Here is a 24,289-nt window from a genome sequence, read left to right as displayed (position 1 = left end):
ACACATGACTGTGTAGGTATTTCCATGTTTATACAGATGGCTTTGTAGATATTTCCATGTTTATGGAGATAGCGGTGTAGATATTTCCATGTTTATACACATAGCGGTGTTAATATTTCCATGTTTATACAGATCGTGGTGTAGATATTTCCATATTTATACAGATACCGGTGTAGAAATTTCCATGTTTATACAGACCGCAGTGTAGATATCTCCATGTATATACAGATAGCAGTGTAGATATTTCCATGTTTGTACAGATGGCGGTGTTGATGTTTCCATCTTTACACAGATTGCCGTGTAGGTATTTCCATGTGTATACAGATGGCATTGTAGATATTTCCATGTTTATACAGATGGTGGTGTAGATATTTCCATGTTTATACAGATGACTGTATAGGTATTTCCATGTTTTTACAGATGGCATTGTAGATATTTCCATGTTTATAGAGATACCAGTGTAGATATTTCCACGTTTATACAGATGGCGGTGCAGATATTTCCATGTTTATAGAGATAGCGGTGTAGATATTTCCATATTTATACAGATAACGGTGTAGATATTTCCATGTTTATACAGATAGCAGTGTAAATATTTCCATGTTTATACAGATCACGGTGTAGATATTTCCAGGTTTAGAGACATAGCAGTGTAGATATTTCCATGTTTATACAGATAGTGGTTTAGCTATTTCCATGTTTATACAGACCGCGGTGTAGATATTTCCATGTTTATACAGATAGCGGTGCAGATATTTCCATGTTTGTACAGATGGCGTTGTTGATATTTCCATCTATACACAGATGACCGTGTAGATATTTCCAGGTTTATACAGAAGGCGGCGCAGATATTTCCATGGATATGTAGAAGTCGGTGTAGATATTTCCATGTTTATACAGATAGCGGGGTAGATATTTCCATGTATATACAGATGGCTGTGTAGATATTTCCATGTTTATACAGATGGCTGTGTAGATATTTCCATGTTTATACACATGACTTTGTAGGTATTCCCATGTTTATACAGATGGCGGTGTAGGTATTTCCATGTTTATAGAGATAGCTGTGTAGATATTTCCATGTTTATAAAGATAGCGGTGTAGATATTTCCATGTTTATAGAGATCGCGGTGTAGATATTTCCATGTTTATACAGACAGCAGTGGAGATATTTCCATGTTTATACACATAGCGGTGTACATATTTCCATTTTTATAGAGACAGCGGTTTAGGTATTTCCATGTTTATACAGATAGCGGTGCAGATATTTCCATGTTTATACAGATGCCTATGCAGATATTTCCATATTTATACAGATGGCTTTGTAGATATTTCCATGTTTATAGAGATAGCAGTGTAGATATTTCCACGTTTATACAGATAGCGGTGTAAATATTTCCATGTTTATACAGATCGTGGTGTAGATATTTCCATGTTTATACAGATACCGGTGTAGAAGTTTCCATGTTTATACAGACCTCAGTGTAGATATCTCCATGTTTATACAGATAGCGGTGTAGATATTTCCAAGTTTGTACAGATGGCGGTGTTGGTGTTTCCATCTATACACAGATTGCCGTGTAGGTATTTCCATGTGTATACAGATGACATTGTAGATATATCCATGTTTATACAGATGGTGGTGTAGATATTTCCATGTTTATACAGATGACTGTATAGGTATTTCCATGTTTTTACAGATGGCATTGTAGATATTTCCAAGTTTATAGAGATAGCAGTGTAGATATTTCCATGTTTATACAGATGGCAGGGTAGATATTTCCATGTTTATAGAGATAGCGGTGTAGATATTTCCATATTTATACAGATAACGGTGTAGATATTTCCATGTTTATACAGATAGCAGTGTAAATATTTCCATGTTTATACAGATCACGGTGTAGATATTTCCAGGTTTATAGAGATAGCAGTGTAGATATTTCCATGTTTATACAGATAGCGGTTTAGCTATTTCCATGTTTATACAGACCGCGGTGTAGATATTTCCATGTTTATACAGACAGCGGTGCAGATATTTCCATGTTTGTACAGATGACGGTGTTGATATTTCCATCTTTATACAGATGACCGTGTAGATATTTCCATGTTTATACAGAAGGCGGCGCCGATATTTCCATGGATATGTAGAAGGCGGTGTAGATATTTCCATGTTTATACAGATAGCGGTGTAGATATTTCCATGTATATACAGATGGCTGTGTAGATATTTCCATGTTTATACAGATGTCTGTGTAGATATTTCCATGTTTATATAGATGACTTTGCAGGTATTTCCATGTTTATACAGATGGCGGTGTAGGTATTTCCATGTTTATAGAGATAGCTGTGTAGATATTTCCATGTTTATACAGATAGCAGTGTAGATATTTCCATGTTTATAGAGATCGCGGTGTAGATATTTCCATGTTTATACAGACAGGAGTGGAGATATTTCCATGTTTATACACATAGCGGTGTACATATTTCCATTTTTATAGAGACAGCGGTGTAGGTATTTCCATGTTTATAGAGATAGCTGTGCAGATATTTCCATGTTTATTCAGATGCCTATGCAGATATTTCCATATTTATACAGAGGGCTGTGTAGATATTTCCATGTTTATAGAGATGGCAGTGTAGATTTTTCCATGTTCCTACACATGACTGTGTAGGTATTTCCATGTTTATACAGATGGCTTTGTAGATATTTCCATGTTTATAGAGATAGCGGTGTAGATATTTCCATGTTTATACAGATAGCGGTGTAAATATTTCCATGTTTATACAGATCGTGGTGTAGATATTTCCATGTTTATACAGATACCGGTGTTGAAATTTCCATGTTTATACAGACCGCAGTGTAGATATCTCCATGTTTATACAGATAGCGGTGTAGATATTTCCATTTTGTACAGATGGCGGTGGTGGTGTTTCCATCCATACACAGATTGCCGTGTAGGTATTTCCATGTGTATACAGATGGCATTGTAGATATTTCCATGTTTATACAGATGGTGGTGTAGATATTTCCATGTTTATACAGATGACTGTATAGGTATTTGCATGATTTACAGATGGCATTGTAGATATTTCCATGTTTATAGAGATAGCAGTGTAGATATTTCCATGTTTATACAGATGGCGGTGTAGATATTTCCATGTTTAGAGAGATAGCGGTGTAGATATTTCCATATTTATACAGATAACGGTGTAGATATTTCCATGTTTATACAGATAGCAGTGTAAATATTTCCATGTTTATACAGATCACGGTGTAGATATTTCCAGGTTTATAGAGATAGCAGTGTAGATATTTCCATGTTTATACAGATAGCGGTTTAGCTATTTCCATGTTTATACAGACCACGGTGTAGATATTTCCATGTTTATACAGATAACGGTGCAGATATTTCCATGTTTGTACAGATGGCGGTGTTGATATTTCCATCTTTACACAGATGACCGTGTAGATATTTCCATGTTTATACAGAAGGCGGCGCACATATTTCCATGTATATGTAGAAGGCGGTGTGGATATTTCCATGTTTACAGATAGCGGTGTAGATATTTCCATGTATATACAGATGGCTGTGTAGATATTTCCATGTTTATACAGATGGCTGTGTAGATATTTCCATGTTTATACAGATGACTTTGTAGGTATTTCCATGTTTATACAGATGGCGGTGTAGGTATTTCCATGTTTATAGAGATAGCGGTGTAGATATTTCCATGTTTATACAGATAGCGGTGTAAATATTTCCATGTTTATACAGATCGTGGTGTAGATATTTCCATGTTTATAGAGATACCGGTGTAGAAATTTCCATGTTTATACAGAACACAGTGTAGATATCTCCATGTTTATGCAGATAGCGGTGTAGATATTTCCATGTTTGTACAGATGGCGGTGTTGGTGTTTCCATCTATACACAGATTGCCGTGTAGGTATTTCCATGTGTATACAGATGGCATTGTAGATATTTCCATGTTTATACAGATGGTGGTGTAGATATTTCCATGTTTATACAGATGACTGTATAGTTATTTCCATGTTTTTACAGATGGCATTGTAGATATTTCCATGTTTATAGAGATAGCAGTGTAGATATTTCCATGTTTATACAGATGGCGGTGTAGATATTTCCATGTTTATAGAGATAGCGGTGTAGATATTTCCAAATTTATACAGATAACGGTGTAGATATTTCCATGTTTATAAAGATAGCAGTGTAAATATTTCCATGTTTATACAGATCACGGTGTAGATATTTCCAGGTTTATAGAGATAGCAGTGTAGATATTTCCATGTTTATACAGATAGCGGTTTAGCTATTTCCATGTTTATACAGACCATGGTGTAGATATTTCCATGTTTATACAGATAGCGGTGCAGATATTTCCATGTTTGTACAGATGGCGGTGTTGATATTTCCATCTTTACACAGATGACCGTGTAGACATTTCCATGTTTATACAGAAGGCGGCGCAGATATTTCCATGTATATGTAGAAGGCGGTGTAGATATTTCCATGTTTATACATATAGCGGTGTAGATATTTCCATGTATATACAGATGGCTGTGTAGATATTTCCATGTTTATACAGATGGCTGTGTAGATATTTCCATGTTTATACACATGACTTTGTAGGTATTTCCATGTTTATACAGATGGCGGTGTAGGTATTTCCATGTTTATACAGATAGCTGTGTAGATATTCCAATGTTTATACAGATAGCGGTGTAGATATTTCCATGTTTATAGAGATCGCGGTGTAGATATTTCCATGTTTATACAGACAGCAGTGGAGATATTTCCATGTTTATACACATAGCGGTGTACATATTTCCATGTTTATAGAGACAGCGGTGTAGGTATTTCCATGTTTATACAGATAGCGGTGCAGATATTTCCATGTTTATACAGATGCCTATGCCGATATTTCCATATTTATACAGAGGGCTCTGTAGATATTTCCATGTTTATACAGATGGCAGTGTATATTTTTCCATGTTCCTACACAAGACTGTGTAGGTATTTCCATGTTTATACAGATGGCTTTGTAGATTTTTCCATGTTTATAGAGATAGCGGTGTAGATATTTCCATGTTTATACAGATAGCGGTGTAAATATTTCCATGTTTATACAGATCGTGGTGTAGATATTTCCATGTTTATACAGATACCGGTGTAGAAATTTCCATGTTTATACAGACCGCAGTGTAGATATCTCCATGTTTATACAGATAGCGGTGTAGATATTTCCAAGTTTGTACAGATGGCGGTGTTGGTGTTTCCATCTATACACAGATTGCCGTGTAAGTATATCCATGTGTATACAGATGGCATTGTAGATATTTCCTTGTTTATACAGATGGTGGTGTAGATATTTCCATGTTTATACAGATGACTGTATAGGTATTTGCATGTTTTTACAGATGGCATTGTAGATATTTCCACGTTTATAGAGATAGCAGTGTAGATATTTCCATTTTTATACAGATGGCGGTGTAGATATTTCCATGTTTATAGAGATAGCGGTGTAGATATTTCCATATTTATACAGATAACGGTGTAGATATTTCCATGTTTATACAGATAGCAGTGTAGATATTTCCATGTTTATACAGATCACGGTGTAGATATTTCCAGGTTTATAGAGAGAGCAGTGTAGGTATTTCCATGTTTATACAGATAGCGGTTTAGCTATTTCCATGTTTATACAGACCACGGTGTAGATATTTCCATGTTTATACAGATAGCGGTGCAGATATTTCCATGTTTGTACAGATGGCGGTGTTGATATTTCCATCTTTACACAGATGACCGTGTAGATATATCCATGTTTATACAGAAGGCGGTGCAGATATTTCCATGGATATGTAGAAGGCGGTGTAGATATTTCCATGTTTATACAGATAACGGTGTAGATATTTCCATGTATATACAGATGGCTGTGTAGATATTTCCATGTTTATACAGATGGCTGTGTAGTTATTTCCATGTTTATACAGATGACTTTGTAGGTATTTCCATGTTTATACAGACGGCGGTGTAGGTATTTCCATGTTTATAGAGATAGCTGTGTAGATATTTCCATGTTTATACAGATAGCGGTGTAGATATTTCCATGTTTATAGAGATCGCGGTGTAGATATTTCCATCTTTATACAGACAGCAGTGGAGATATTTCCATGTTTATACACATAGCGGTGTACATATTTCCATGTTTATAGAGACAGCGGTGTAGGTATTTCCATGTTTATACAGATAGCGGTGCAGATATTTCCATGTTTATACAGATGCCTATGCAGATATTTCCATATTTATACAGAGGGCTCTGTAGATATTTCCATGTTTATACAGATGGCAGTGTAGATTTTTCCATGTTCCTACACATGACTGTGTAGGTATTTCCATGTTTATACAGATGGCTTTGTAGATATTTCCATGTTTATAGAGATAGCAGTGTAGATATTTCCATGTTTATACAGATAGCGGTGTAAATATTTCCATGTTTATACAGATCGTGGTGTAGATATTTCCATGTTTATACAGATACCGGTGTAGAAGTTTCCATGTTTATACAGACCTCAGTGTAGATATCTCAATGTTTATACAGATAGCGATGTAGATATTTCCATGTTTGTACAGATGGCGGTGTTGGTGTTTCCATCTATACACAGATTGCCGTGTAGGTATTTCCATGTGTATACAGATGGCATTGTAGATATTTCCATGTTTATACAGATGGTGGTGTAGATATTTGCATGTTTATACAGATGACTGTATAGGTATTTGCATGTTTTTACAGATGGCATTGTAGATATTTCCATGTTTATAGAGATAGCATTGTAGATATTTCCATGTTTATACAGATGGCGGTGTAGATATTTCCATGTTTATAGAGATAGCGGTGTAGATATTTCCATATTTATACAGATAACGGTGTAGATATTTCCATGTTTATACAGATAGCAGTGTAAATATATCCATGTTTATACAGATCACGGTGTAGATATTTCCAGGTTTATAGAGACAGCAGTGTAGATATTTCCATGTTTATACAGATAGCGGTTTAGCTATTTCCATGTTTATACAGACCGCGGTGTAGATATTTCCATGTTTATACAGACAGCGGTGCAGATATTTCCATGTTTGTACAGATGGCGGTGTTGATATTTCCATCTTTACACAGATGACCGTGTAGATATTTCCATGTTTATACAGAAGGCGGCGCCGTTATTTCCATGGATATGTAGAAGGCGGTGTCGATATTTCCATGTTTATACAGATATCGGTGTAGATATTTCCATGTATATACAGATGGCTGTGTAGATATTTCCATGTTTATATAGATGACTTTGTAGGTATTTCCATGTTTATACAGGTGGCGGTGTAGGTATTTCCATGTTTATAGAGATAGCTGTGTAGATATTTCCATGTTTATACAGATAACAGTGTAGATATTTCCATGTTTAAAGAGATCGCGGTGTAGATACTTCCATGTTTATACAGACAGCAGTGGAGATATTTCCATGTTTATACACATAGCGGTGTACATATTTCCATATTTATAGAGACAGCGGTGTAGTTATTTCCATGTTTATACAGATAGCGGTGCAGATATTTCCATGTTTATACAGATGCCTATGCAGATATTTCCATATTTATACAGAGGGCTCTGTAGATATTTCCATGTTTATACAGATGTCAGTGTAGATTTTTGAATGTTCCTACACATGACTGGGTAGGTATTTCCATGTTTATACAGATGGCTTTGTAGATATTTCCATGTTTATAGAGATAGCGGTGTAAATATTTCCATGTTTATACAGATAGCGGTGTGAATATTTCCATGTTTATACAGATCGTGGTGTAGATATTTCCATGTTTATACAGATACCGGTGTAGAAATTTCCATGTTTGTACAGACCGCAGTGTAGATATCTCCATGTTTATACAGATAGCGGTGTAGATATTTCCATGTTTGTACAGATGGCGGTATTGGTGTTTCCATCAATACACAGATTGCCGTGTAGGTATTTCCATGTGTATACAGATGGCATTGTAGATATTTCCATGTTTATACAGATGGTGGTGTAGATATTTCCATGTTTATACAGATGACTGTATAGGTATTTGCATGTTTTTACAGATGGCATTGTAGATATTTCCATGTTTATAGAGATAGCAGTGTAGATATTTCCATGTTTATACAGATGGCGGTGTAGATATTTCCATGTTTATACAGATGACTTTGTAGGTATTATCATGTTTATACAGATGGCGGTGTAGGTATTTCCATGTTTATAGAGATAGCTGTGTAGATATTTCCATGTTTATACAGATAGCGGTGTAGATATTTCCATGTTTATAGAGATCGCGGTGTAGATATTTCCATGTTTATACAGACAGCAGTGGAGATATTTCCATGTTTATACACATAGCGGTGTACATATTTCCATGTTTATAGAGACAGCGGTATAGGTATTTCCATGTTTATACAGATAGCGGTGCAGATATTTCCATGTTAATACAGATGCCTATGCAGATATTTCCATATTTATACAGAGGGCTCTGTAGATATTTCCATGTTTATACAGATGGCAGTGTATATTTTTCCATGTTCCTACACATGACTGTGTAGGTATTTCCATGTTTATACAGATGGCTTTGTAGATTTTTCCATGTTTATAGAGATAGCGGTGTAGATATTTCCATGTTTATACAGATAGCGGTGTAAATATTTCCATGTTTATACAGATCGTGGTGTAGATATTTCCATGTTTATACAGATACCGGTGTAGAAATTTCCATGTTTATACAGACCGCAGGGTAGATATCTCCATGTTTATGCAGATAGCGGTGTAGATATTTCCATGTTTGTACAGATGGCGGTGTTGGTGTTTCCATCTATACACAGATTGCCGTGTAGGTATTTCCATGTGTATACAGATAGCATTGTAGATATTTCCATGTTTATACAGATGGTGGTGTAGATATTTCCATGTTTATACAGATGACTGTATAGTTATTTCCATGTTTTTACAGATGGCATTGTAGATATTTCCATGTTTATAGAGATAGCAGTGTAGATATTTCCATGTTTATACAGATGGCGGTGTAGATATTTCCATGTTTATAGAGATAGCGGTGTAGATATTTCCAAATTTATACAGATAACGGTGTAGATATTTCCATGTTTATACAGATGGCAGTGTAAATATTTCCATGTTTATACAGATCACGGTGTAGATATTTCCAGGTTTATAGAGATAGCAGTGTAGATATTTCCATGTTTATACAGATAGCGGTTTAGCTGTTTCCATGTTTATACAGACCATGGTGTAGATATTTCCATGTTTATACAGATAGCGGTGCAGATATTTCCATGTTTGTACAGATGGCGGTGTTGATATTTCCATCTTTACACAGATGACCGTGTAGATATTTCCATGTTTATACAGAAGGCGGCGCAGATATTTCCATGTATATGTAGAAGGCGGTGTAGATATTTCCATGTTTATACATATAGCGGTGTAGATATTTCCATGTATATACAGATGGCTGTGTAGATATTTCCATGTTTATACAGATGGCTGTGTAGATATTTCCATGTTTATTCAGATGACTTTGTAGGTATTTCCATGTTTATACAGATGGCGGTGTAGGTATTTCCATGTTTATACAGATAGCTGTGTAGATATTTCCATGTTTATACAGATAGCGGTGTAGATATTTCCATGTTTATAGAGATCGCGGTGTAGATATTTCCATGTTTATACAGACAGCAGTGGAGATATTTCCATGTTTATACACATAGCGGTGTACATATTTCCATGTTTATAGAGACAGCGGTGTAGGTATTTCCATGTTTATACAGATAGCGGTGCAGATATTTCCATGTTTATACAGATGCCTATGCCGATATTTCCATATTTATACAGAGGGCTCTGTAGATATTTCCATGTTTATACAGATGGCAGTGTAGATTTTTCCATGTTCCTACACATGACTGTGTAGGTATTTCCATGTTTATACAGATGGCTTTGTAGATATTTCCATGTTTATAGAGATAGCGGTGTAGATATTTCGATGTTTATACAGATAGCGGTGTAAATATTTCCATGTTTATACAGATCGTGGTGTAGATATTTCCATGTTTATACAGATACCGGTGTAGAAATTTCCATGTTTATACAGACCGCAGTGTAGATATCTCCATGTTTATACAGATAGCGGTGTAGATATTTCCAAGTTTGTACAGATGGCGGTGTTGTTGTTTCCATCTATACACAGATTGCCGTGTAGGTATATCCATGTGTATACAGATGGCATTGTAGATATTTCCTTGTTTATACAGATGGTGGTGTAGATATTTCCATGTTTATACAGATGACTGTATAGGTATTTGCATGTTTTTACAGATGGCATTGTAGATATTTCCATGTTTATAGAGATAGCAGTGTAGATATTTCCATTTTTATACAGATGGCGGTGTAGATATTTCCATGTTTATAGAGATAGCGGTGTAGATATTTCCATATTTATACAGATAACGGTGTAGATATTTCCATGTTTATACAGATAGCAGTGTAGATATTTCCATGTTTATACAGATCACGGTGTAGATATTTCCAGGTTTATAGAGAGAGCAGTGTAGGTATTTCCATGTTTATACAGATAGCGGTTTAGCTATTTCCATGTTTATACAGACCACGGTGTAGATATTTCCATGTTTATACAGATAGCGGTGCAGATATTTCCATGTTTGTACAGATGGCGGTGTTGATATTTCCATCTTTACACAGATGACCGTGTAGATATATCCATGTTTATACAGAAGGCGGTGCAGATATTTCCATGGATATGTAGAAGGCGGTGTAGATATTTCCATGTTTATACAGATAACGGTGTAGATATTTCCATGTATATACAGATGGCTGTGTAGATATTTCCATGTTTATACAGATGGCTGTGTAGTTATTTCCATGTTTATACAGATGACTTTGTAGGTATTTCCATGTTTATACAGACGGCGGTGTAGGTATTTCCATGTTTATAGAGATAGCTGTGTAGATATTTCCATGTTTATACAGATAGCGGTGTAGATATTTCCATGTTTATAGAGATCGCGGTGTAGATATTTCCATGTTTATACAGACAGCAGTGGAGATATTTCCATGTTTATACACATAGCGGTGTACATATTTCCATGTTTATAGAGACAGCGGTGTAGGTATTTCCATGTTTATACAGATAGCGGTGCAGATATTTCCATGTTTATACAGATGCCTATGCAGATATTTCCATATTTATACAGAGGGCTCTGTAGATATTTCCATGTTTATACAGATGGCAGTGTAGATTTTTCCATGTTCCTACACATGACTGTGTAGGTATTTCCATGTTTATACAGATGGCTTTGTAGATATTTCCATGTTTATAGAGATAGCGGTGTAGATATTTCGATGTTTATACAGATAGCGGTGTAAATATTTCCATGTTTATACAGATCGTGGTGTAGATATTTCCATGTTTATACAGATACCGGTGTAGAAATTTCCATGTTTATACAGACCGCAGTGTAGATATCTCCATGTTTATACAGATAGCGGTGTAGATATTTCCAAGTTTGTACAGATGGCGGTGTTGTTGTTTCCATCTATACACAGATTGCCGTGTAGGTATATCCATGTGTATACAGATGGCATTGTAGATATTTCCTTGTTTATACAGATGGTGGTGTAGATATTTCCATGTTTATACAGATGACTGTATAGGTATTTGCATGTTTTTACAGATGGCATTGTAGATATTTCCATGTTTATAGAGATAGCAGTGTAGATATTTCCATTTTTATACAGATGGCGGTGTAGATATTTCCATGTTTATAGAGATAGCGGTGTAGATATTTCCATATTTATACAGATAACGGTGTAGATATTTCCATGTTTATACAGATAGCAGTGTAGATATTTCCATGTTTATACAGATCACGGTGTAGATATTTCCAGGTTTATAGAGAGAGCAGTGTAGGTATTTCCATGTTTATACAGATAGCGGTTTAGCTATTTCCATGTTTATACAGACCACGGTGTAGATATTTCCATGTTTATACAGATAGCGGTGCAGATATTTCCATGTTTGTACAGATGGCGGTGTTGATATTTCCATCTTTACACAGATGACCGTGTAGATATATCCATGTTTATACAGAAGGCGGTGCAGATATTTCCATGGATATGTAGAAGGCGGTGTAGATATTTCCATGTTTATACAGATAACGGTGTAGATATTTCCATGTATATACAGATGGCTGTGTAGATATTTCCATGTTTATACAGATGGCTGTGTAGTTATTTCCATGTTTATACAGATGACTTTGTAGGTATTTCCATGTTTATACAGACGGCGGTGTAGGTATTTCCATGTTTATAGAGATAGCTGTGTAGATATTTCCATGTTTATACAGATAGCGGTGTAGATATTTCCATGTTTATAGAGATCGCGGTGTAGATATTTCCATGTTTATACAGACAGCAGTGGAGATATTTCCATGTTTATACACATAGCGGTGTACATATTTCCATGTTTATAGAGACAGCGGTGTAGGTATTTCCATGTTTATACAGATAGCGGTGCAGATATTTCCATGTTTATACAGATGCCTATGCAGATATTTCCATATTTATACAGAGGGCTCTGTAGATATTTCCATGTTTATACAGATGGCAGTGTAGATTTTTCCATGTTCCTACACATGACTGTGTAGGTATTTCCATGTTTATACAGATGGCTTTGTAGATATTTCCATGTTTATAGAGATAACAGTGTAGATATTTCCATGTTTATACAGATAGCGGTGTAAATATTTCCATGTTTATACAGATCGTGGTGTAGATATTTCCATGTTTATACAGATACCGGTGTAGAAGTTTCCATGTTTATACAGACCTCAGTGTAGATATCTCAATGTTTATACAGATAGCGATGTAGATATTTCCATGTTTGTACAGATGGCGGTGTTGGTGTTTCCATCTATACACAGATTGCCGTGTAGGTATTTCCATGTGTATACAGATGGCATTGTAGATATTTCCATGTTTATACAGATGGTGGTGTAGATATTTGCATGTTTATACAGATGACTGTATAGGTATTTGCATGTTTTTACAGATGGCATTGTAGATATTTCCATGTTTATAGAGATAGCAGTGTAGATATTTCCATGTTTATACAGATGGCGGTGTAGATATTTCCATGTTTATAGAGATAGCGGTGTAGATATTTCCATATTTATACAGATAACGGTGTAGATATTTCCATGTTTATACAGATAGCAGTGTAAATATATCCATGTTTATACAGATCACGGTGTAGATATTTCCAGGTTTATAGAGACAGCAGTGTAGATATTTCCATGTTTATACAGATAGCGGTTTAGCTATTTCCATGTTTATACAGACCGCGGTGTAGATATTTCCATGTTTATACAGACAGCGGTGCAGATATTTCCATGTTTGTACAGATGGCGGTGTTGATATTTCCATCTTTACACAGATGACCGTGTAGATATTTCCATGTTTATACAGAAGGCGGCGCAGATATTTCCATGGATATGTAGAAGGCGGTGTCGATATTTCCATGTTTATACAGATATCGGTGTAGATATTTCCATGTATATACAGATGGCTGTGTAGATATTTCCATGTTTATATAGATGACTTTGTAGGTATTTCCATGTTTATACAGATGGCGGTGTAGGTATTTCCATGTTCATAGAGATAGCTGTGTAGATATTTCCATGTTTATACAGATAACAGTGTAGATATTTCCATGTTTAAAGAGATCGCGGTGTAGATACTTCCATGTTTATACAGACAGCAGTGGAGATATTTCCATGTTTATACACATAGCGGTGTACATATTTCCATATTTATAGAGACAGCGGTGTAGTTATTTCCTTGTTTATACAGATAGCGGTGCAGATATTTCCATGTTTATACAGATGCCTATGCAGATATTTCCATATTTATACAGAGGGCTCTGTAGTTATTTCCATGTTTATACAGATGTCAGTGTAGATTTTTGAATGTTCCTACACATGACTGTGTAGGTATTTCCATGTTTATACAGATGGCTTTGTAGATATTTCCATGTTTATAGAGATAGCGGTGTAAATATTTCCATGTTTATACAGATAGCGGTGTGAATATTTCCATGTTTATACAGATCGTGGTGTAGATATTTCCATGTTTATACAGATACCGGTGTAGAAATTTCCATGTTTGTACAGACCGCAGTGTAGATATCTCCATGTTTATACAGATAGCGGTGTAGATATTTCCATGTTTGTACAGATGGCGGTATTGGTGTTTCCATCAATACACAGATTGCCGTGTAGGTATTTCCATGTGTATACAGATGGCATTGTAGATATTTCCATGTTTATACAGATGGTGGTGTAGATATTTCCATGTTTATACAGATGACTGTATAGGTATTTGCATGTTTTTACAGATGGCATTGTAGATATTTCCATGTTTATAGAGATAGCAGTGTAGATATTTCCATGTTTATACAGATGGCGGTGTAGATATTTCCATGTTTATACAGATGACTTTGTAGGTATTTCCATGTTTATACAGATGGCGGTGTAGGTATTTCCATGTTTATAGAGATAGCTGTGTAGATATTTCCATGTTTATACAGATAGCGGTGTAGATATTTCCATGTTTATAGAGATCGCGGTGTAGATATTTCCATGTTTATACAGACAGCAGTGGAGATATTTCCATGTTTATACACATAGCGGTGTACATATTTCCATGTTTATAGAGACAGCGGTGTAGGTATTTCCATGTTTATACAGATAGCGGTGCAGATATTTCCATGTTAATACAGATGCCTATGCAGATATTTCCATATTTATACAGAGGGCTCTGTAGATATTTCCATGTTTATACAGATGGCAGTGTATATTTTTCCATGTTCCTACACATGACTGTGTAGGTATTTCCATGTTTATACAGATGGCTTTGTAGATTTTTCCATGTTTATAGAGATAGCGGTGTAGATATTTCCATGTTTATACAGATAGCGGTGTAAATATTTCCATGTTTATACAGATCGTGGTGTAGATATTTCCATGTTTATACAGATACCGGTGTAGAAATTTCCATGTTTATACAGGCCGCAGGGTAGATATCTCCACGTTTATGCAGATAGCGGTGTAGATATTTCCATGTTTGTACAGATGGCGGTGTTGGTGTTTCCATCTATACACAGATTGCCGTGTAGGTATTTCCATGTGTATACAGATAGCATTGTAGATATTTCCATGTTTATACAGATGGTGGTGTAGATATTTCCATGTTTATACAGATGACTGTATAGTTATTTCCATGTTTTTACAGATGGCATTGTAGATATTTCCATGTTTATAGAGATAGCAGTGTAGATATTTCCATGTTTATACAGATGGCGGTGTAGATATTTCCATGTTTATAGAGATAGCGGTGTAGATATTTCCAAATTTATACAGATAACGGTGTAGATATTTCCATGTTTATACAGATGGCAGTGTAAATATTTCCATGTTTATACAGATCACGGTGTAGATATTTCCAGGTTTATAGAGATAGCAGTGTAGATATTTCCATGTTTATACAGATAGCGGTTTAGCTATTTCCATGTTTATACAGACCATGGTGTAGATATTTCCATGTTTATACAGATAGCGGTGCAGATATTTCCATGTTTGTACAGATGGCGGTGTTGATATTTCCATCTTTACACAGATGACCGTGTAGATATTTCCATGTTTATACAGAAGGCGGCGCAGATATTTCCATGTATATGTAGAAGGCGGTGTAGATATTTCCATGTTTATACATATAGCGGTGTAGATATTTCCATGTATATACAGATGGCTGTGTAGATATTTCCATGTTTATACAGATGGCTGTGTAGATATTTCCATGTTTATTCAGATGACTTTGTAGGTATTTCCATGTTTATACAGATGGCGGTGTAGGTATTTCCATGTTTATACAGATAGCTGTGTAGATATTTCCATGTTTATACAGATAGCGGTGTAGATATTTCCATGTTTATAGAGATCGCGGTGTAGATATTTCCATGTTTATACAGACAGCAGTGGAGATATTTCCATGTTTATACACATAGCGGTGTACATATTTCCATGTTTATAGAGACAGCGGTGTAGGTATTTCCATGTTTATACAGATAGCGGTGCAGATATTTCCATGTTTATACAGATGCCTATGCCGATATTTCCATATTTATACAGAGGGCTCTGTAGATATTTCCATGTTTATACAGATGGCAGTGTAGATTTTTCCATGTTCCTACACATGACTGTGTAGGTATTTCCATGTTTATACAGATGGCTTTGTAGATATTTCCATGTTTATAGAGATAGCGGTGTAGATATTTCCATGTTTATACAGATAGCGGTGTAAATATTTCCATGTTTATACAGATCGTGGTGTAGATATTTCCATGTTTATACAGATACCGGTGTAGAAATTTCCATGTTTATACAGACCGCAGTGTAGATATCTCCATGTTTATACAGATAGCGGTGTAGATATTTCCAAGTTTGTACAGATGGCGGTGTTGTTGTTTCCATCTATACACAGATTGCCGTGTAGGTATATCCATGTGTATACAGATGGCATTGTAGATATTTCCTTGTTTATACAGATGGTGGTGTAGATATTTCCATGTTTATACAGATGACTGTATAGGTATTTGCATGTTTTTACAGATGGCATTGTAGATATTTCCATGTTTATAGAGATAGCAGTGTAGATATTTCCATTTTTATACAGATGGCGGTGTAGATATTTCCATGTTTATAGAGATAGCGGTGTAGATATTTCCATATTTATACAGATAACGGTGTAGATATTTCCATGTTTATACAGATAGCAGTGTAGATATTTCCATGTTTATACAGATCACGGTGTAGATATTTCCAGCTTTATAGAGATAGCAGTGTAGGTATTTCCATGTTTATACAGATAGCGGTTTAGCTATTTCCATGTTTATACAGACCACGGTGTAGATATTTCCATGTTTATACAGATAGCGGTGCAGATATTTCCATGTTTGTACAGATGGCGGTGTTGATATTTCCACCTTTACACAGATGACCGTGTAGATATATCCATGTTTATACAGAAGGCGGTGCAGATATTTCCATGGATATGTAGAAGGCGGTGTAGATATTTCCATGTTTATACAGATAACGGTGTAGATATTTCCATGTATATACAGATGGCTGTGTAGATATTTCCATGTTTATACAGATGGCTGTGTAGATATTTCCATGTTTATACAGATGACTTTGTAGGTATTTCCATGTTTGTACAGATGGCGGTGCAGGTATTTCCATATTTATAGAGATAGCTGTGTAGATATTTCCATGTTTATACAGATAGCGGTGTAGATATTTCCATGTTTATAGAGATCGCGGTGTAGATATTTCCATGTTTATACAGACAGCAGTGGAGATATTTCCATGTTTATACACATAGCGGTGTACATATTTCCATGTTTATAAAGACAGCGGTGTAGGTATTTCCATGTTTATACAGATAGCGGTGCAGATATTTCCATGTTAATACAGATGCCTATGCAGATATTTCCATATTTATACAGAGGGCTCTGTAGATATTTACCATGTTTATACAGATGGCAGTGTATATTTTTCCATGTTCCTACACATGACTGTGTAGGTATTTCCATGTTTATACAGATGGCTTTGTAGATTTTTCCATGTTTATAGAGATAGCGGTGTAGATATTTCCATGTTTATACAGATAGCGGTGTAAATATTTCCATGTTTATACAGATCGTGGTGTAGATATTTCCATGTTTATACAGATACCGGTGTAGAAGTTTCCATGTTTATACAGACCGCAGTGTAGATATCTCCATGTTTATACAGATAGCGGTGTAGATATTTCCATGTTTGTACAGATGGCGGTGTTGGTGTTTCCATCTATACACAGATTGCCGTGTAGGTATTTCCATGTGTATACAGATGGCATTGTAGATATTTCCATGTTTATACAGATGGTGGTGTAGATATTTCCATGTTTATACAGATGACTGTATAGGTATTTGCATGTTTTTACAGATGGCATTGTAGATATTTCCATGTTTATAGAGATAGCAGTGTAGATATTTCCATGTTTATACTGATGGCGGTGTAGATATTTCCATGTTTATAGAGATAGCGGTGTAGATATTTCCATATTTATACAGATAACGGTGTAGATATTTCCATGCTTATACAGATAGCAGTTTAAATATTTCCATGTTTATACAGATCACGGTGTAGATATTTCCAGGTTTATAGAGATAGCAGTGTAGATATTTCCATGTTTATACAGATAGCGGTTTAGCTATTTCCATGTTTATACAGACCACGGTGTAGATATTTCCATGTTTATACAGATAGCGGTGCAGATATTTCCATGTTTGTACAGATGGCGGTGTTGATATTTCCATCTTTACACAGATGACCGTGTAGATATTTCCATGTTTATACAGAAGGCGGCGCAGATATTTCCATGTATATGTAGAAGGCGGTGTAGATATTTCCATGTTTATACATGTAGCGGTGTAGATATTTCCATGTATATACAGATGGCTGTGTAGATATTTCCATGTTTATACAGATGGCTGTGTAGATATTTCCATGTTTATACAGATGACTTTGTAGGTATTTCCATGTTTGTACAGATGGCGGTGCAGGTATTTCCATGTTTATAGAGATAGCTGTGTAGATATTTCCATGTTTATACAGATAGCGGTGTAGATATTTCCATGTTTATAGAGATCGCGGTGTAGATATTTCCATGTTTATACAGACAGCAGTGGAGATATTTCCATGTTTATACACATAGCGGTGTACATATTTCCATGTTTATAGAGACAGCGGTGTAGGTATTTCCATGTTTATACAGATAGCGGTGCAGATATTTCCATGTTAATACAGATGCCTATGCAGATATTTCCATATTTATACAGAGGGCTCTGTAGATATTTACCATGTTTATACAGATGGCAGTGTATATTTTTCCATGTTCCTACACATGACTGTGTAGGTATTTCCATGTTTATACAGATGGCTTTGTAGATTTTTCCATGTTTATAGAGATAGCGGTGTAGATATTTCCATGTTTATACAGATAGCGGTGTAAATATTTCCATGTTTATACAGATCGTGGTGTAGATATTTCCATGTTTATACAGATACCGGTGTAGAAGTTTCCATGTTTATACAGACCGCAGTGTAGATATCTCCATGTTTATACAGATAGTGGTGTAGATATTTCCATGTTTGTACAGATGGCGGTGTTGGTGTTTCCATCTATACACAGATTGCCGTGTAGGTATTTCCATGTGTATACAGATGGCATTGTAGATATTTCCATGTTTATACAGATGGTGGTGTAGATATTTCCATGTTTATACAGATGACTGTATAGGTATTTGCATGTTTTTACAGATGGCATTGTAGATATTTCCATGTTTATAGAGATAGCAGTGTAGATATTTCCATGTTTATACAGATGGCGGTGTAGATATTTCCATGTTTATAGAGATAGCGGTGTAGATATTTCCATATTTATACAGATAACGGTGTAGATATTTCCATGTTTATACAGATAGCAGTGTAGATATTTCCATGTTTATACAGATCACGGTGTAGATATTTCCAGCTTTATAGAGATAGCAGTGTAGGTATTTCCATGTTTATACAGATAGCGGTTTAGCTATTTCCATGTTTATACAGACCACGGTGTAGATATTTCCATGTTTATACAGATAGCGGTGCAGATATTTCCATGTTTGTACAGATGGCGGTGTTGATATTTCCACCTTTACACAGATGACCGTGTAGATATATCCATGTTTATACAGAAGGCGGTGCAGATATTTCCATGGATATGTAGAAGGCGGTGTAGATATTTCCATGTTTATACAGATAACGGTGTAGATATTTCCATGTATATACAGATGGCTGTGTAGATATTTCCATGTTTATACAGATGGCTGTGTAGATATTTCCATGTTTATACAGATGACTTTGTAGGTATTTCCATGTTTGTACAGATGGCGGTGCAGGTATTTCCATGTTTATAGAGATAGCTGTGTAGATATTTCCATGTTTATACAGATAGCGGTGTAGATATTTCCATGTTTATAGAGATCGCGGTGTAGATATTTCCATGTTTATACAGACAGCAGTGGAGATATTTCCATGTTTATACACATAGCGGTGTACATATTTCCATGTTTATAAAGACAGCGGTGTAGGTATTTCCATGTTTATACAGATAGCGGTGCAGATATTTCCATGTTAATACAGATGCCTATGCAGATATTTCCATATTTATACAGAGGGCTCTGTAGATATTTACCATGTTTATACAGATGGCAGTGTATATTTTTCCATGTTCCTACACATGACTGTGTAGGTATTTCCATGTTTATACAGATGGCTTTGTAGATTTTTCCATGTTTATAGAGATAGCGGTGTAGATATTTCCATGTTTATACAGATAGCGGTGTAAATATTTCCATGTTTATACAGATCGTGGTGTAGATATTTCCATGTTTATACAGATACCGGTGTAGAAGTTTCCATGTTTATACAGACCGCAGTGTAGATATCTCCATGTTTATACAGATAGCGGTGTAGATATTTCCATGTTTGTACAGATGGCGGTGTTGGTGTTTCCATCTATACACAGATTGCCGTGTAGGTATTTCCATGTGTATACAGATGGCATTGTAGATATTTCCATGTTTATACAGATGGTGGTGTAGATATTTCCATGTTTATACAGATGACTGTATAGGTATTTGCATGTTTTTACAGATGGCATTGTAGATATTTCCATGTTTATAGAGATAGCAGTGTAGATATTTCCATGTTTATACTGATGGCGGTGTAGATATTTCCATGTTTATAGAGATAGCGGTGTAGATATTTCCATATTTATACAGATAACGGTGTAGATATTTCCATGTTTATACAGATAGCAGTTTAAATATTTCCATGTTTATACAGATCACGGTGTAGATATTTCCAGGTTTATAGAGATAGCAGTGTAGATATTTCCATGTTTATACAGATAGCGGTTTAGCTATTTCCATGTTTATACAGACCACGGTGTAGATATTTCCATGTTTATACAGATAGCGGTGCAGATATTTCCATGTTTGTACAGATGGCGGTGTTGATATTTCCATCTTTACACAGATGACCGTGTAGATATTTCCATGTTTATACAGAAGGCGGCGCAGATATTTCCATGTATATGTAGAAGGCGGTGTAGATATTTCCATGTTTATACATGTAGCGGTGTAGATATTTCCATGTATATACAGATGGCTGTGTAGATATTTCCATGTTTATACAGATGGCTGTGTAGATATTTCCATGTTTATACAGATGACTTTGTAGGTATTTCCATGTTTGTACAGATGGCGGTGCAGGTATTTCCATGTTTATAGAGATAGCTGTGTAGATATTTCCATGTTTATACAGATAGCGGTGTAGATATTTCCATGTTTATAGAGATCGCGGTGTAGATATTTCCATGTTTATACAGACAGCAGTGGAGATATTTCCATGTTTATACACATAGCGGTGTACATATTTCCATGTTTATAAAGACAGCGGTGTAGGTATTTCCATGTTTATACAGATAGCGGTGCAGATATTTCCATGTTAATACAGATGCCTATGCAGATATTTCCATATTTATACAGAGGGCTCTGTAGATATTTACCATGTTTATACAGATGGCAGTGTATATTTTTCCATGTTCCTACACATGACTGTGTAGGTATTTCCATGTTTATACAGATGGCTTTGTAGATTTTTCCATGTTTATAGAGATAGCGGTGTAGATATTTCCATGTTTATACAGATAGCGGTGTAAATATTTCCATGTTTATACAGATCGTGGTGTAGATATTTCCATGTTTATACAGATACCGGTGTAGAAGTTTCCATGTTTATACAGACCGCAGTGTAGATATCTCCATGTTTATACAGATAGTGGTGTAGATATTTCCATGTTTGTACAGATGGCGGTGTTGGTGTTTCCATCTATACACAGATTGCCGTGTAGGTATTTCCATGTGTATACAGATGGCATTGTAGATATTTCCATGTTTATACAGATGGTGGTGTAGATATTTCCATGTTTATACAGATGACTGTATAGGTATTTGCATGTTTTTACAGATGGCATTGTAGATATTTCCATGTTTATAGAGATAGCAGTGTAGATATTTCCATGTTTATACAGATGGCGGTGTAGATATTTCCATGTTTATAGAGATAGCGGTGTATATATTTCCATATTTATACAGATAACGGTGTAGATATTTCCATGTTTATACAGATAGCAGTTTAAATATTTCCATGTTTATACAGATCACGGTGTAGATATTTCCAGGTTTATAGAGATAGCAGTGTAGATATTTCCATGTTTATACAGATAGCGGTTTAGCTATTTCCATGTTTATACAGACCACGGTGTAGATATTTCCATGTTTATACAGATAGCGGTGCAGATATTTCCATGTTTGTACAGATGGCGGTGTTGATATTTCCATCTTTACACAGATGACCGTGTAGATATTTCCATGTTTATACAGAAGGCGGCGCAGATATTTCCATGTATATGTAGAAGGCGGTGTAGATATTTCCATGTTTATACATGTAGCGGTGTAGATATTTCCATGTATATACAGATGGCTGTGTAGATATTTCCATGTTTATACAGATGGCTGTGTAGATATTTCCATGTTTATACAGATGACTTTGTAGTTATTTCCATGTTTATACAGATGGCGGTGTAGGTATTTCCATGTTTATAGAGATAGCTGTGTAGATATTTCCATGTTTATACAGATAGCGGTGTAGATATTTCCATGTTTATAGAGATCGCGGTGTAGATATTTCCATGTTTATACAGACAGCAGTGGAGATATTTCCATGTTTATACACATAGCGGTGTACATATTTCCATGTTTATAGAGACAGCGGTGTAGGTATTTCCATGTTTATACAGAGAGCGGTGTAGATATTTCCATGTTTATACAGATGCCTATGCCGATATTTCCATATTTATACAGAGGGCTCTGTAGATATTTCCATGTTTATACAGATGGCAGTATAGATTTTTCCATGTTCCTACACATGACTGTGTAGGTATTTCCATGTTTATACAGATGGCTTTGTAGATATTTCCATGTTTATAGAGATAGCGGTGTAGATATTTCCATGTTTATACAGATAGCGGTGTAAATATTTCCATGTTTATACAGATCGTGGTGTAGATATTTCCATGTTTATACAGATAACGGTGTAGAAATTTCCATGTTTATACAGACCGCAGTGTAGATATCTCCATGTTTATACAGATAGCGGTGTAGATATTTCCAAGTTTGTACAGATGGCGGTGTTGGTGTTTCCATCTATACACAGATTGCCGTGTAGGTATATCCATGTGTATACAGATGGCATTGTAGATATTTCCTTGTTTATACAGATGGTGGTGTAGATATTTCCATGTTTATACAGATGACTGTATAGGTATTTGCATGTTTTTACAGATGGCATTGTAGATATTTCCATGTTTATAGAGATAGCAGTGTAGATATTTCCATTTTTATACAGATGGCGGTGTAGATATTTCCATGTTTATAGAGATAGCGGTGTAGATATTTCCATATTTATACAGATAACGGTGTAGATATTTCCATGTTTATACAGATAGCAGTGTAGATATTTCCATGTTTATACAGATCACGGTGTAGATATTTCCAGGTTTATAGAGATAGCAGTGTAGGTATTTCCATGTTTATACAGATAGCGGTTTAGCTATTTCCATGTTTATACAGACCACGGTGTAGATATTTCCATGTTTATACAGATAGCGGTGCAGATATTTCCATGTTTGTACAGATGGCGGTGTTGATATTTCCATCTTTACACAGATGACCGTGTAGATATATCCATGTTTATACAGAAGGCGGTGCAGATATTTCCATGGATATGTAGAAGGCGGTGTAGATATTTCCATGTTTATAGAGATAGCGGTGTAGTTATTTCCATATTTATACAGATAACGGTGTAGATATTTCCATGTTTATACAGATAGCAGTGTAAATATTTCCATGTTTATACAGATCACGGTGTAGATATTTCCAGGTTTATA

This window comes from Pan troglodytes, chromosome 16, assembly GCF_028858775.2.
Source record: "Pan troglodytes isolate AG18354 chromosome 16, NHGRI_mPanTro3-v2.0_pri, whole genome shotgun sequence".
Classification (NCBI taxonomy): domain Eukaryota; kingdom Metazoa; phylum Chordata; class Mammalia; order Primates; family Hominidae; genus Pan; species Pan troglodytes.
The sequence above is the reverse complement of the archived record's forward strand: the minus strand, read 5'-3'. Positions refer to the sequence as shown.